Below are 17,365 nucleotides of genomic sequence, written 5' to 3'. Positions count from 1 at the left end.
ACCCAGGCGAGGCGTAAAGCTTTGTGTCGTGCAGTCATCAAGGGTACACGAGTGGACCTTCGGCCCACTTTTGTCACGTTGAACGATTCTCTTCAGTCGTCGTTGGTCCCGTTGTTGCAGGATCTTTTTCCGGCCCCAGCGATGTCGGAGATTTGATGTTTGACCGATTCCTGACATTCACGGTACGCTCGTGAAATGGTCGTACGGAAAAATTCCCTCCTCATCGCTGCCTCGGAGATGCTATGTCCCATCGCTCGTGCGCCGACTATAACACCACGTTGAAACTCAAATCATAACAACCTGCCATAGTAGCAGCAATAACCGATCTAACAACTGCGCCAAACACTTGGTGTCTTACGTACGCGTTGCCGACCGCACCTCTGTATTCTGCAAGTTTACATATCTTAGTACGCATGCCTATACCACTTTCTTTGGCGCTTCAATGTATTTCAGTCTTACACATAAATGAAATGGCTGCTTGTAGAGAACTCATCCGCCACCAGTAATATCGAGGAATGTGGTTCGAGCATTCCCTTCCGTTCATTGCGTAGGAGGTGGCAATCATGGCAGGTGCTCGATAAAGATCTCCCGTTCATGTATTCTTTCCTCGTATTTACAAACAGGCACAATTACGCTAGTTTTTGAGGTACAGTGAATTAAGACACGTAATATTTTTTAATGAACTCTTCCAAGAACGAACAACTTTCATGACCGCCGCATTTGGCGGTAAGACAGGTTTTCGGTGAAGAATTATCAAATTGCTCATTGCTGACGAGGCTGACTATTGCGATGTGTACAGCCTACTGAATGCTGATAAGTACAGTAACGAAACAAGATTCTACATCTGTTCTGCGATACGAGGACCTTCTGAAAAGTAGTGCCTCCGAATTTATGTGAAACCTCTACCCTTTTAAATAAAACAAAGTTTATGAACATTTTACATCTTTATTCTTCATGCCTACATACTTATTTCTCAAATTAGTCACCCTGGCGACGGACACATTCTTCCCAAAGAGACCACTTCGTTGATACCGTCACTGTAGAATGCTTGACTTTGTTGGTGGAGCCACATCACCTCTGTACGAACCGCTCATGACTATCAAAATGAAGTCCTCGAACGTGTTCTTTAAGTTTCGGTAATGGATGAAAATCGGATGGGACGAAGTCGGGGCTGTATGTAGCATGATCGACGGCAGTGAAACCAAGGAGGAGATTAGTCCTTAACGTCTCGTCAACAAAGACGTCGTTAGAGATGGAGCACAAGCTCAGATTAGGGAGGGAGGGAAAAGGAAAGTGGCCCTAGCCTTTCGAAGAAACCATCATGGCGTGTGCCTTATGCGATTTAGGGCAATCACGGAAAACCTAAATCTAGATGGCCGAACGTGGGTTTGAGCCATCGTCCTCCCGGATGCGTCTCCAGTGTACTAACCACTGTGCCACCCCTCTCTGTCAGTGAACCCAAGGCGTCGGATAGTTGCAGATGCCGCAGCGCTCGTATGTGGTCTGGCAATATATTCAAGGAGAGGGTGCTCCATATGTGGACGAACTCTTCGAATTCGAAGCTGTTTCTCATGCACCGCAATGTCACTCGCTACAATTCGGCGTTCTATAGCAGCAAAGGGTTACAACTTGCGTCAGCGAAGCGGGGAAGTCGACCGAGTAACACGCATGACATGTAATACTTGAAACTATAGGGTGTCCAGAAAAGGACTCCCTGATTTCAAAACTAAATATCTCGAAAACAAAGACCGATAGAGGAATGCAGTAAACGGTATGTTTATTGTGAAAGCTGTAAGAAGTTTATACAGCAGTTTGAAATAATAGTTACAAAGCTGCTAACAGATGGCGCTGCAATCGCCATACGTAATGCCTAGTATAAATAGTGATCCGAAGCCCAGAGCGATCAGTTCCACTATTGAAACGTGAAAGGAGGTTAACGTACCGAAGGAAGAGATTAAAACCATGTACTCCATTGAACAACGCGTTTTTCTGGTGCTTGAGTACCACAGGTTAGAAGAGAGTCCTACGGCAACAAGGTGAAGTTTTCAAGCATGATTTAATGTTCCAAAAGGACCCGATGCGAAAACCATTCGTACGCTCTTCGCAAAATTTCAACGAACAGGCAGCGTAACTGATGATCTAGTGGGACATGTTGGCCGCAAGCAAACCGCAGTTACGCCTGAAAATATCGCCACAGTCTCTGGAATTATTCAGCGAAATCCAATGTCATCCGTCCGTAGATTTGCATCTGGGACTGGTTTGAAGCGTTCCAGCACGCAGAAAATACTGAGAAAGAGCGTACACATGTTTCCATTCAAAATTCAAACGCACCAGGCCATACCCGTACGAGCTGTGCAACAAAGGGTGTAAGTAGGCTGTTTAGGTTTTTTTATTGGTAACGCCACCTCTGTATGAAAATCACTGGCTGTGCTGTGTGCAGTCTGTGGCTGCTTTGCATTGTTGTAATACTCGCCAATGTAGTGTTAGGCAGCTGGCTGTGAACAGCGCGTAGCGTTGCGCAGTTGGAGGTGAGCCGCCAGCAGTGGTGGATGTGGGGAGAGAGATGGCGGAGGTTTGTAATTTGTCATGAACTGCTATATTTATATATGATGATATCAAGGTAAATACATTGTTCGTTCTCTATTAATATCTTTCATTTGCTAACTATCCCTATCAGTAGTTAGTGCCTTCCATAGTTTGAATCTTTTATTTAGCTGGCAGTAGTGGCGCTCGCTGTATTGCAGTAGCTTGAGCAGCGAAGATTTTTGTGAGGTAAGTGATTTGTGAAAGGTATAGTTTAATGTTAGTCAGGGCCATTCTTTTGTAGGGAATTTTGAAAGTCAGATTGCGTTGCGCTAACAAAATATTGTGTGTCAGTTTAAGGACAGTCGTGTTTAATTGTTCAAAGGGGACGTTTCATATGTCGACCCTTAGCCGAGGATACCTCACTGGAATCTTCTGATTTTTTTCTTATAGTTTGTGTAATTAGTGTAGCTTTTGTTTATTGCTAGCGCGTAATTGTAGAGAGAATCCCCTTTGTAGTTGTAGCCTTTCATTGTTGTACAGTAAAACAGTTGTGGCATGCATATAGATTTGCACCAAGTATTTCGCAGCTACGCTTGCAATTAACTAGATATTATTTTCAGTGCTATGTTAATGTGTTCTCCTATTTTTGCACTTCAAATTGTGCTTTTCTGTGTTATCGTGTGAAATATTGTGACAATTATGGCGTGTGAAAAACGTAACACTAGGCTCCAAAGTAAATTGAGAAATGATAGTGACGACGAGCGTAGCTTGCCAGCACCACTGGGTAATGAATTAACTAATGTTCAAAGTAGTAATTTGGTAATTGCGCATAGGGAAATGGAGCGGGCGGCAAACAATGGTGTAGACAGTGAAACAGGTAGTGAACAGGGAAGCGTTATCGATCGATTGGTCGGCAACAGCTCGCCTCAGGAATCGGGAATGACAGAACACAATATTGCAAATACTACAGACTCAGGTTTTGGGTTCTCACCGTTTTCTCAAATGAGTCAAGACACATTTTCCGCTTGTCAAAATGTGAATGTTGCCGGTGCAAATTCACTGCCGAAAAGCACTGAGGAACATGTTTCAGACACCAGTGCATTGTTATTACAATTAATGCAACAAATGGGACAAAAGCTTGAAAAGTTAGACACAATGGAACAAAATCAGAGACAAACACAGCAAAAGTTAGACACAGTGGAACAAAATCTTCAAAAGTTAGACACAATGGAGCAACACCAGAGACAAACACAACAACAGTTAGACGCAATGGGACAAAATCTTCAAAAGTTAGATACCACACTTGAACAAACACGTGAAGATTTAACTAGTAAGTTACACAACATTGAATCGAAATGTCAAAAAGTCTGTAATGACATAAAAACACAAATTTGTGAGCATTTTCAACCCATTTTTTCGCGGCATGAAAATGTATTACAGAATCACGAAGCAGCCATAAAAGAACTGCAAACCATTGTTCATGAAAATCACAACACCTTGCAAGCTAAAATTGACTCAGTTGCATCTACCGATTCGGTTACGCAACTTGCAAAAACTCAAGAAAACTTAAAGGACACAGTAGATACGATTTCAACACAAATGGACACTCTGAAACTTGGTTCAGAAAAACACGCTGAGGAAATGTGTTCACTATCGGAGAAGGTAGCCGAACTTTCGGATAAGGTCACTAACTTATCTACAAAGGTAGATGATGATCTGAATGACACAAGACCTGTAGCCTTCACTGACACAGAAGAGTATGAACAAATTAGAAAATTCAAACAGAATCAAAATCAAATCAATACACAGTGCAAAAGAGAAATCCGAGAAGTACAAGATCAGCTGACACAGGTAATACAAGAATTACGTATTTCAGAGGATACTCGCGCCCCAATACGGGAAGAGGGACACAGAAATACGGAACAGCCACAAAATAATAACACAGGGCATTTCGGAAGTTATGAAAGAAATTGGCAAGCTGCACCGAATTTTGAAATGGAACCGCCGAAACGACGTAACAATGACCGATATGCGACTCGCCGACATGATGACTTTGACTATAAGCTGTTCATTACTACACGTAAATTCAAAACATTTGAGAATTCTGGCAACGACATTCATCCACAAGCATGGCTCCATCAATTCTCTCATTGTTTTCCTCCCAACTGGTCGTTAGAACACAGATTAGAATTTATGTGTGGCTACTTGGAGAATGAACCAGCTGTAAGAATGCGATCGGTAATTCACGATTGCCACAGTGAAGGAGAGTTTTACCATGCCTTCCTCTCAGCATATTGGTCTCAAGCCACAAGAGACCGGGTAAAACATAGCATCATAATGATGAAACGTTTCGAACAATCTGAATTTTCCAGTCTTATGAAATATTTTGAAGACATGTTGCATAAGAATCAGTATCTTTCAAACCCATACAGCCCTTCAGAACTCATCCGCATTTGCTTAATCAGATTACCTGAACATTTACGACATATTATTTTGGCAGGACGTTGCAAAGACGACATTGAAGCATTTCAGGGACTGTTACAAGAACTGGAAAGTGACACTGACAATCGCAGAACGCAGGAACACAACAATTACAGATCACATCAGTCGCAATTCCGCGATGAAAGAAATAATAACTGGACGCGACAAGGCTATTCTTACAACGCAAATCGTGACCAAAATAGACACCACCCGTACGACAACCGTTGGCAGAGTAATAATAGTTACAGAGAAAGATCGCATTTCCGTAGTAATGACTATCACAGAGACAATCAGAGAAACAGACAATATGGGAACCAAAACAAGTATTATCAAGGGAGGCAGAATAACTTCAGACGCAACAGTTCGGCGCAGAGTTACGATTCAGGGAGAAATTCTCCACCACATGACCGACAAACAAGAAACTATGTAAACTACCGACAAAACGACAGACGTGAATTTCATCAGAACTGGAGGGATTCTAACAGAGCTGGGCCCTCTCGGCAAGGCGAATTCGTAGAAGTTAGGTCTCCTAATCCCAATAACAACGCGCGCCAACAAAGAGACAGACAATGACTCGCGCCGCAGGCACCCACGTGCGCCTGCTGGCTCAGGGAAAAATAACATAGACGCTAACCTTGAGCAAATTTTAGCATTCCTTACCGACGTATACAACATGATAATTGCTTTGAAGTTGAAACTCTGCGTACTAGGAAGAGTAAAGGATTGCACCACATTTCACTTGTAAAACCGTTTATTGAAAGATAGTCTGCCTTTTAACTTTGTCTTTGCCATATAACTTTTCACTTTACATTGCTAGTATGCTTTGTCAGACTTAGAATCTGTTAACATACAACAATGTTTGAAGTTAAATATCCAATCAAGAACCAAGAGAACTTATTTAAACAGAAATTACGAATGCATTGTTATAGCGAACAGACGACACAGTGTTGTATTTGTACATTCTTGCTTGTTAGTTGCACGATTATGTAACGACTATAAGGCTTACATACTTAGAACATTTACCAGTACTGCTAATGAGATTTTAATGCAACATTTTGGTTTACTTGAAAATATATTCTGGATTTAAAGTACTTTCAGTGAGATACCAGATGACACAGTGGTTAGTTTATGTGACAGCTACACGATTTTGTCACGACGCTACTAATGAGTGACAATTTACAATGTTGCTTTTGCAGTGTTTCTGTTTCATATCTGCACAGTTTTCTGAATTCTTCTGGGAAGAAAAACATGTTTTAGTAGTAACTTTTGTGGTATAGCAACAATGAGACAGCCTTTTTCGTGGCATAACAATACGTTACTGTACAGTACTTTCTTCATCACGCCAATAAGCATAATAACTACGATATCTATACGCAAAGCATTTCACTTTTGTTTATCATGTGGTAAGTACATTGGCTTCTGCAGAACTTAGCTTTCGGAGGAAAATAACTACGACACTTCCACAGAGATTATCTTACAACAAGACGCACATTTAGCGCTACAGGACACGCATTTCAGTGATTAATCTTATACTTAAAACACTTATTTTTAAAGATTTTTTTTTAATTACAAAGAAAGTTTTCCGTGATACATTTCATTACATTGCTGTAATTTGTAACACCTGGGTGTATAATTACATTTATCCTCAGGGGGGTACATGCTTACTTTGTGTACCATGTGTGTGGCAACCACAAGGAACCCTAGCTAATATGGTATTTGCTTATACAACTTTACACATCGGTACCATATTTCTCTAACACACAAATTACACAGCTATCTGATCATTTAACTGAGAGATAAACATGTTTTTTACTACGTCAGTGACATGTTTACGTAATTACACAGTTGGATAACTTCACACTTATGAAACTGTATTTTGTCTGTACTTTGTAAACTGTTCATATTTTTTCGGAACCATTGTGATACTATGAGAGCTTTGAATGATGTATTTGGTATGGATTCATGATTTTTAAAGTACGTTTGAGGCAGATGACACTTTTGACATGAGCAGAGAATTTTTTTAATTATTGGAGGAAGCTACGACGATTTTGAGATTTGACTGAGGTGTTACGATGTTATTTTTACGACGACGATGTGTATTATGCTGCTGAGGTATGTTTATGATTAATAGGCTGAGGCTATATGAGTTATTTGATTATGCTTCATATTTATAATGACGAAATATTGACGAGTGTCGATGGATACGTATATGTGTAATAAGGTAAGGAGTAATGAGTAGTGATTAGGGACTCTGATTTGTGGAAAAGGTTGTTGGAAACCAAGAATCGTACTTTAAGAGTTATGAAATGTGCGTAAATGCATGACTGTATCACAATACTGACGAATATTTTATTTGGACACTTATATTTATAGGATTTTCTTTCTACAGATTTGCAACGCTAATTCTTGACCTGTGAAATATTTTTGTATGAGACTGCCACTGTAGCGGAAACTGTTGTCGTAAATATTTCCGTAAGAAAATTAAGTGACCACCTGCACGTAATGCGTCGTGGGCACCCAGCTGTGTCAGACGCCTGGAGAAAAAGCCATTAGCGCGTGCCTTTCAGAGCACAGGAAAAAAAAAAGGGAGGCCATTATCCTGGCCATTGTCATTCCTTTAGAGAAAGCATCGCAAATCCGACACGCTGATTACTTGGAAACATATCGTACTTTCTGATATTTACTGAAATGCCTAATGAAATGACAAGAAATAATTTGTCTACACACCTGACTATGACTACTGTCTTTCTAGATGAGAGATTTTTTTTACTACTTATGAAATGCCACATGACTATTGAACGATGTTCTTATGCTTTGCTTTGTACGTAGTTGCTTATTTCATTTGATATCTAGTTTCTAGCTGCACTGCAGCATTGGTTAAAATAAAATTTTATAGATGTACTAATATAAATATTTTCTGTCTACAGATCGAGTAAATAATAATTTTTTTTTAAAAAATGAGGGAGCACAAAATGACATTTACCTTCACAGGAACTGCATTCATAATTTTCTTTTCAAGTAATTGGTAACTTTTTGGTAGAATAACTTCTTGTGGTGCACCACTTTAATTACTTAGACATTAAGATGTGATTATACATTTCCCTTATCTGCATTGTTATCCTTAGTGTACTATTTTTTCTGCTTGAGCTATGTCATGTTTAGATATAAGCTGCTGTTTCCCAGGCATAGTGCTACTGAACTTTGTGTTACTCTGCTAAGCCAGATTTATTTTTTTATTGCTGCACATTGGCTCATATTAGTTGTAATGTTGCATTGCTTGGTAACTTAGATTTACTGTAGCTTGCTTTGCAATTTTCCAATTTTTTGGTCATTGCTGTTTGTGTTACTTATTTTGTGCTGCTGCATTGCCTTGTCCCTTAGTTTAGCATCTGAGCTCAGTAGATTTAAGTTAGCTTAAGAGGGGGTAGCCTCTAAGAGAATGAGTTGCGATGAATTGGAAGAAATGCATTGAGAAAACAGGTTTAGGTAGGATTTTCTTGGAAATAAATGTTGAGGTAAGAAATGTGTGAACATATAAATACAGGAAGCATGCTTCGATAGAATTTTTTTTGGTGGAAACAAAGGATGAAATAAGAGAAAAGATATATGAAGTTTTGGGTTGGACTGCAGTACCAAATGTTACACTGAAAACGAACCCTGTCCTTTCCTATTGGTGTTATCCCACTATGTGTTTGTGTACCCTTGTGTATTTGTTTTCTTCCTGTCTCTGTGTAGTTTCATAGAATTCTTTCTTCTTTTAATATTAAGCTACATTCACTATGATGAGGAATACTGTTATCCTCAAATATAATTTGCATTTATAATATGTTATTTTCTTTATAAAGATGTTTAGACATTATTTATTCTTTTTTGTGTTAATGCTCATGTGTGAAGTTGATGTTTCGAAAGTTATTGTGATCTTTTATGTATGTACTCATGTCATAATTCCACTGATGTATATGTTTATTTCTATTCTTTTGTAAAGCCTGTGTTACTACAAATGTTATCTGTATTGTTATGTTCTTTAATGATGTATTTTGTACCTTTGTAATTGTATTTTCATGTTGTAAATTTATAATTGTACAGACACCAGTTCTTCAAATTAAGTTACATTTCACTGCACACGTTTCTGTTGGTCATAGTATATGGACAATATGTGAGAAGTAGGGACTGTTAGTGTTTGCACGTGTGTTAATAATTCAGCAAGGGACTGGATAACAGCATTGCTGGTTCTAAGGACAATTCCAAACACTTTGTGAGTGCACAAGTGGTGGTTTATGGACTTGCTATATTCTCTGCAAGACTCTTCGATGGTGATTGCACCTGCACAGTCGCAACAGATGGCTGCTGGCCATTTCTACAAGGACTACAGTGGGTCTACACCTTTGCTGACTCACCAGTACCATTATTTCTACAAGGCCTGCAGTGGGTCTGCACCTCTGGTGGCCCACCAATACCGTAATCTCTACCAGGACTACAGTGGGTCTGTTCTGTGATGACCTACCTACCAATATTCTTCAAAACGTCGAATGACTCTGCTGTGGGTTTGCTATGTTGTGGCCCATTACCTGTCTGCATGTCAAGAGTCAGCACTGTCTTTCCGTTGGAAGGACAACACTACTTCTTCAAGACTGCATGGAAATCCACTACTTCTATGTGCATTTTCTTTAACTGCTCAGACTTTGAGAAAAACTCTGCATTTTTACTGTGATGAACAATGTGGACTGTCTTTATGGACTGTGAGAAATTTTTAGCTTTTGACCAACATTGTATCAATAAGAGTGTGCATTTGATTTCTTTGTTATTGTAATTACGAAAAATTTTTTCAAATCTGTATTGGCCACTGCCCAATCCAATTTGTAAAATTTTTTGTGGGGCGCATGGGGGCTATGTAAGTAGGCTGTTTAGGTTTTTTTATTAGTAACGCCACCTCTGTATGAAAATCACTGGCTGTGCTGTGTGCAGTCTGTGGCTGCTTTGCATTGTTGTAATACTCGCCATTGTAGTGTTAGGCAGCTGGCTGTGAACAGCGCGTAGCGTTGCGCAGTTGGAGGTGAGCCGCCAGCAGTGGTGGATGTGGGGAGAGAGATGGCGGAGGTTTGTAATTTGTCATGAACTGCTATATTTATATATGATGATATCAAGGTAAATACATTGTTCGTTCTCTATTAATATCTTTCATTTGCTAACTATCCCTATCAGTAGTTAGTGCCTTCCATAGTTTGAATCTTTTATTTAGCTGGCAGTAGTGGCGCTCGCTGTATTGCAGTAGCTTGAGCAGCGAAGATTTTTGTGAGGTAAGTGATTTGTGAAAGGTATAGTTTAATGTTAGTCAGGGCCATTCTTTTGTAGGGAATTTTGAAAGTCAGATTGCGTTGCGCTAACAAAATATTGTGTGTCAGTTTAAGCACAGTCATGTATAATTGTTGAAAGGGGACGATTCAAGGGTTGCCTTTGCTAATCAGATGCTCTCAATGATTGATAGTGAAGGATTTGATGTTGGCTGCATCTGGTTTACAGATGGAGCATACTTCCACCTGGATGGATACGTGAATAAGCAGAAGGCGATTTTGGGGTTCCGAAAAGCCATACTGGTGTGATGCGAAACCCCTGTATTCTCCGAAAGTTACTGTGTGGGCTGCAGTATGCAGCAGAGGCATTATTAGCCCTTTTTTCATTCGAGAAACAGTCACTGATGCACGTTACGTTGCAATTTTGGAACAATTTGTCGCCACACAGCAAGCGTTAGAGGATCGACCAGGTACTGAATGGTTTATGCAAGATGGAGCCCGACCACATCGGACCGAACAAGTGTTTCGCTTTCTTGAGGAATACTTCGGGGATCGAGTCATTGCTTTGGAATATCCCAAATTTAGTGTTGCAGGCATGGATTGGCCTCCATATTCGCCGGATTTGACTCCCTGTGACTTTTTTTGTGGGGCACAGTGAAAGACATGGTCTGCCCGAAGCATCCCGCCATGCTTGACGAGCTTCAATCGGCGATCTCTGTGGCATGTGAATTCATTTCGTTTGAGACACAACAAAATGTGATGGCGAATTTCATTCTTCGTTTGCGCCACCTCTGTAGTGCCAATGGTGAACATTTTGAAAATGTGATTGTTTGCAAAGATTGTTTTCATGCGATTATTTCACTTATGTATGCTGATATGAGCTGTACAGCGTACATCGCCATCTGTTAGCAGCTTTTGTAACTTTGTTCAAACTGCTGTATAAAGTTCTTACAGCTTTCACAATAAACATACCGTTTACTGCATTCCTCTATCGATCTTTGTTTTCGAGATATTTAATTTTGAAATCAGGGAGCCCTTTTCTGGACACCCTGTATGCTGAGAACAGAATGAAAATTCGGAGGCATTAACTTTCAGTACGCCTTCGTATTTAATGTAAGCGACTGAAAAAATTGCATAACATGTGTTACAATACGAATGATGATAGGCGAACGCACTCTATGAACTTGCCTACTTATTACTTCACATTCCTCATGCGATGGGTACAACCACAGCAATCCAATGCACCTTACCAAAATTTACTCAACGAAAATTAATGATGTAGTGTTAGTCTAAGTGTATCGCACAATGAACTGTATTAGAAGAGATTTCGAGAGCATATTATACCGATTGTCATCTGTACTCATCTGACTGAATGGATTAGTAAAATCCACACTTCCTCAGGCATGCTGCCTACAGTCATCGAAAAGTAAAACTGCAAAAATTCTTTTGATAAACTCAGTTTTGCAAGTCTAATGTTAACTGGTTAGATTTGGTGCAGGATTTACGACTGTCTGTTTGGCGACACAACCCGATGCAAACAGTATTACACACACGACCTCACAATGTTCAGTGACATCATCTAGTTTGTAACGATCGAGATGGAGCAGTAGCACGGCATGGGACTTTCATTTGGGAGGACACCTATTGAATTCCTTGCCCAGGCACGAAGATTTAGATTTTCCACGGTTTTCCTAAATCGAGTAAGGCAAATGCCGGAATGGATCCTTTGAAAAGGACACAGCCCATTTGTTTTCTCTTTTTCGAGCTTTTCCTCCATCTCTGATAACTTCGCCGTTGACGGGCGAAGTGCTGTAAATTGGCTCAGGTGCTATTATCTATTTTAACACACAGCGTCTACTGGCAAATTATAATTTGTCAAGTACGAATTCGCATCGAAAACTTTAATAGTGACTTTTTCATTGTTCGTGGATGTGTAGAGGTGCAGCAGTGGTAAATAAAAAATGAATCTCAGAAAACATGGTGCAGGATGATTATATTCACACGGGGCACTTGTAGAAGATAGTAAAGGCAATGATTCATACTGCATACTGTGAACGCATTTGCAGACACGCCAACGCGGCATCAACAAGCTCAATCCCCGCTGTTCACTGAATTTCAGCGGGGTCGTATTCCGTACCTGCGAAAGGTAGGAGTGCCTGTATTGTGCGGCTGCGTGACACTGGATGATTCTTCCCAAGAATTGCCTCACACGTTGGACGCGGAATGTCAGCTGGGTTGTGACGGTTGCTTAAATAAGATGCTTAAATTTTTCATTGTGGTTCCGGATGACAGCAGCATAAAAATCCACACTTGGACTGTCGCATCGGACGAGTTCGTTGCTGATCGTGCGACTACCGTAGCACAAATTGGGACTCAATGTTGCACCTAGAGTATTAGCTAGAGCTACGAAATATCGTTTTGTGAATGCTGAGCTAAGAGGCGGTTCCGATCGTCAGGCTTCTACACACACACACACACACACACACACACACACACACACACACACACACCTCCGAGGGTGTAATCGGACACACGAACTGCGTAAAGACACGTTTAATGAGGCGTCAGTAACGGCCGTTTGCGACTGCGGCGGCTACTGCAAGAGCGGCAACGACCAGTTTGCACGAGATAGCGACAAACGTGACCAATCCCAGGCATCGTGCAGTGGGAAGGATACGTTCAGAAAGTCAACCTGCATATTCTATTATTCTTAAAAGTGAAGGAAATGTGTTCATGATAGAAGAGAAGTCTGTATACATATTACACGTCACCCAACACACTCGCCATTATTTGCGTCAATACTTCTGGCTTCTACTGAGTGTGGGGTACGATGGGTCAGTATCTAATCCAGGATTCACTATCGGTGACCAACTGCGACAAAATGAACGAGGAACACCATCTCCAAAGATAACATTCTAAACGTATATGACGATCTTATGGTTCAAATGGCTCTGAGCACTATGGGACTTAACATATTAGATCATCAGTCCCCTAGAACTTAGAACTACTTAAATCTAACTAACCTAAGGACATCACACACATCCATGCCCGAGGCAGGATTCGACCTGCGACCGTAGCGGTCGCGCGGTTCCAGACTGAAGCGCCTAGAACCGCTCGGCCACCAGCGGCCGTCGGACGATCTTATGATTGCACGACTATAGTATTTGGGAGAACCTATAAAGATACTGATATTTGAGACAAAAACCATCTGACCGTCAACCAGTTTCCACGCGCGAACGTTGTTATGAAGTATATATCCTATACAACGAAAATTAAGATAAAGTTGTCTTCGACCGAAAGGTTGGTTTGAAGACCTCTGTTTACTTTTAGTCATATCTTTAAGAGTTCACTGGGTGGTACGGCCTTGCCTTCCTTCGATTTCTGAGCCTGTAGTTGTAGGTGGACCCATAGTTGCGGACTCCAGGCCGTGGACGTAGGTTGCAAGGGAAGCTTCCCATTGCGTCCCTCTCAGGTTTGATGTAAGATGGTCCAATGGACAGCCCGTCAAAAACGTAACATAGATCAAGCATTAAAACAGGAAGAAGGTGTACTCAACTGTGAAGAAAGCGGCAAAATAGAAACAGTGAACAGTCCAAGCTCAAGAAATGGTTCAAATGGCTCTATGGAACTTAACATCTGAGGTCATCAGTCCCCTAGAACTTAGAACTACTTAAACCTAACCAACCTAAGGACATCACACACATCCATGCCCGAGGCAGGATTCGAACCTGCGACCGTAGCAGTCGCGCGGTTGAGGACTGCGCGCCTAGAGCCGCGAGACCACCGCGGCCGGCGAGGAAGACGGTCAACGGATCTCTCCGACTGCGAAAAAAAAAGTAATCATTTGTTCGTTCACAGATACACGTCTGTCGTCCTGAGACACGGAAATCTCATGCCACAGTACAGTGGCATATCTCTAGAGCAGCAATTTTTTTTTTCGAGATGACAATTAAAACGTTGTGAACACCTCTCGTAAATGAGGATAGATTTCCGCTATCTGTTATTGAATTGCACATTCTGCACATTAACAAGTGTATGTGGTAGTATTTAACTAAAAGTTGCTGGGATACATTACGTCGGTATATTTCGATATTTGGGTCGGTATGTGTGCTAAATTTTCAGATAACCTTTTCTTAACACAGCTATGCATTTCAAGAAAAATATTTTATCTTTTTCTAGTGTTTCAGCTGGATTTTCAGACCACCTTTTTCGTATTCCTAATCTTTTCATAATCAGAATGTAGTCTTCATAACCGAAATTTATTACCTTCTTTGGGCAACCTCATGTGTCGCAGCAGTAGAAATAAAGTGCAAACTCAACAACTCCGTACGTCAGGCAGTGAGGTAAATGGCTTCGGATCCTGGCCTTTGAGTGCAGATAGTCACTACCTTTCTCACAGTCCACTGACCACAACTATTATTTCAAAGACAAGTAAAATACGCCTGAATCGGGTATTCAATTCAGACAAATTATGTGATCACGCTGACCAGTTTTCTACTCTTATTCGTTTTTACTAATTTCCCTGAGCCTGTTTCGAAGACCGTTTAAGTGTCACCTGATTTGGTTTACACTTATCTCTGGCTTGATCGTATTCATGTTCTAAGAATGATTCCTTTTATTTTATAAGGTGATATTTCTCTCAGTATCTGCTGTATCATTATCATCACACAGGGATGAGAAATTTAAGGAATAAATTGTGCACAACACGAATCACGCAATTGGCGAACATAATAACAAAGTTTTGTAGAGATGCAAATGAAAGGCAGCTAAAGAGTTTACACTGAATGAGATGTGCACTGGACGTGTGTGAATTCACTGTTTAACACCAGCTGGCCACTGTGAGACGAGTGAAATGCGCGGCGCGGACTTCACGCTTTCTCGCGGTCACCTCTCGCTACTCTGTGTGCGCCTGACGCTCAGCTCTAGCCAACCGCACATGGATTTATCGTACCACAAGAAGTACACTCGCCAACACAATTATAGGCTTAATTTTTCGAAACCCCGTAATTGTCTCCCACTGCGACCAATAACTTTAAAATTTGGCTCAAAAGTGCCTACAACTTCCTTTGTAATGGTGCAAAAGCGTAGCGCCTTGTGACGTCACGCTTGAGCTCGGGGACGCTCGAAACAGCAAGGTGTCCAAACATGTGAAAAAAAGGCCATAGCTGAGAAATTCATGTGAACTGTGAGGTGGGTTAATGATTTCATATTGGCCCCAACACCACCGCCGGTTTGTCACGTAAGGTAGTCACACCCCTCATACTTACATTTCATCCCTACTTTTGACGTCTCTGCTATGGGAGTTAGAACGACGGCCTCCCGTTTTGTAATCACGCAGTTTTCTTATATGCGGCCGAGGAAAACATTTCAGACACACCGCCGCTGAGTCGACATGAGAAGGCCTCAAGGCGTGGTAATGAAACCACCCGTTTCCTCGGAGCGTTGATTCCCACACATTTCGCGGTTGGAAACGACAGTTCGTAGTGCAATGACACGAGAAGATATTCTTCACAACTTTTGACACTGCAGACACACACGAACGTTTCAAACCTTCTCTACGGACATTGTGGGGCTGCATCCCCATTGAACGTGACCGCACCGATTTGGAGTGCAGCGCGACCACAATTTTACTCTCCTGTATAGCATGGAATCACGAGGGACCGTTTAAAACCATTAAACGAAATATGAACTTGATCTAAAGCAGCAAAGGGTACTTACACTACTGGCCATTAAAATTGCTACACCAAGAAGAAATGCAGATGATAAACGGGTATTCATTGGTCAAATATATTCTACTAGAACTTACACGTGATTACATTTTCACGCAATTTGGGTGCATTGATCCTGAGAAATCAGTACCCAGAACAACCACCTCTGGCCGTAATAGCGGCCTTGATACGCCTGAGCATCGAGTCAAACCGAGCTTGGATGGCGTGTACAGGTACAGCAGCCCATGCAGCTGCAACACGATACCACAGTTCATCAAGAGTAGTGACTGGCGTATTGTGACGAGCCAGTTGCTCGGCCACCATTGACCAGAAGTTTTCAATTGATGAGAGAACTGGAGAATGTGCTGGCCAGGGCAGCAGTCCAACATTTTCCGTATCCAGAAAGGCCCATACAAGATCTGCAACATGCGGTCGTGCATCATCCTGCTGAAACGTACGGTTTCGCAGGGATCGAATAAACGGTAGAGCCACGGATAGTAACACATCTGAAATGTAACGTCCACTGTTCAAAGTGCCATCAATGCGAACAAGAGGTGACCGAGACGTGTAACCAATGGCACCCCATACCATAACGCCGGGTGATACGCCAGTATGGCGATAACGAATACACGCTTCCAATGTGCGTTCACCGCGATGTCGCCAAACACGGATGCGACCATCATGCTGTAAACAGAACCTGGATTCATCCGAAAAAATGACGTTTTGCCATTCGTGAACCCAAATTCGTCGTAGAGTACACCATCGCAGGCGCCCCTGTCTGTGATGCAGCGTCAAGGGTAACCGCAGCCATTGTCTCCGAGCTGATAGCCCATGCTGCTGGAAACGTCGTCGAACTGTTCGTGCAGATGGTTGTTGTCGTGCAAACGTCCCCATCTGTTGACTCAGGGATCGAGATGTGGCTGCACGATCCGTTACAGCCATGCGGATAAGATGCCTGTCATCTCGACTGCTAGTGATACGAGGCCGTTAGGATCCAGCACGGCGTTCCGTAGAACCCTCCTGAACCCACCGATTCCATATTCTAACAGTAATTGGATCTCGACCAACGCGAGCAGCAATGTTTCGATACGATAAACCGCAATCGCGATAGGCTACAATTCGACTTTTATCGAAGTCGGAAACGTGATGGTACACATTTCTCCTCCTCACACGAGGCATCACAACAGCGTTTCACCAAGCAACGCCGGTCAACTGCTGTTTGTGCATGAGAAATCGGTTGGAAACTTTCCTCATGTCAGTACGTTGTAGGTGTCGCCACCGGCGCCAACCTTGTGTGAATGCTCTGAAAAGCTAATCATTTGCACATCACAGCATCTTCTTCCTGTCGGTTAAATTTCG

The sequence above is a fragment of the Schistocerca serialis genome, chromosome 3 (genome assembly GCF_023864345.2).
Source record: "Schistocerca serialis cubense isolate TAMUIC-IGC-003099 chromosome 3, iqSchSeri2.2, whole genome shotgun sequence".
In the NCBI taxonomy this organism is placed as follows: domain Eukaryota; kingdom Metazoa; phylum Arthropoda; class Insecta; order Orthoptera; family Acrididae; genus Schistocerca; species Schistocerca serialis.
The sequence above is the reverse complement of the archived record's forward strand: the minus strand, read 5'-3'. Positions refer to the sequence as shown.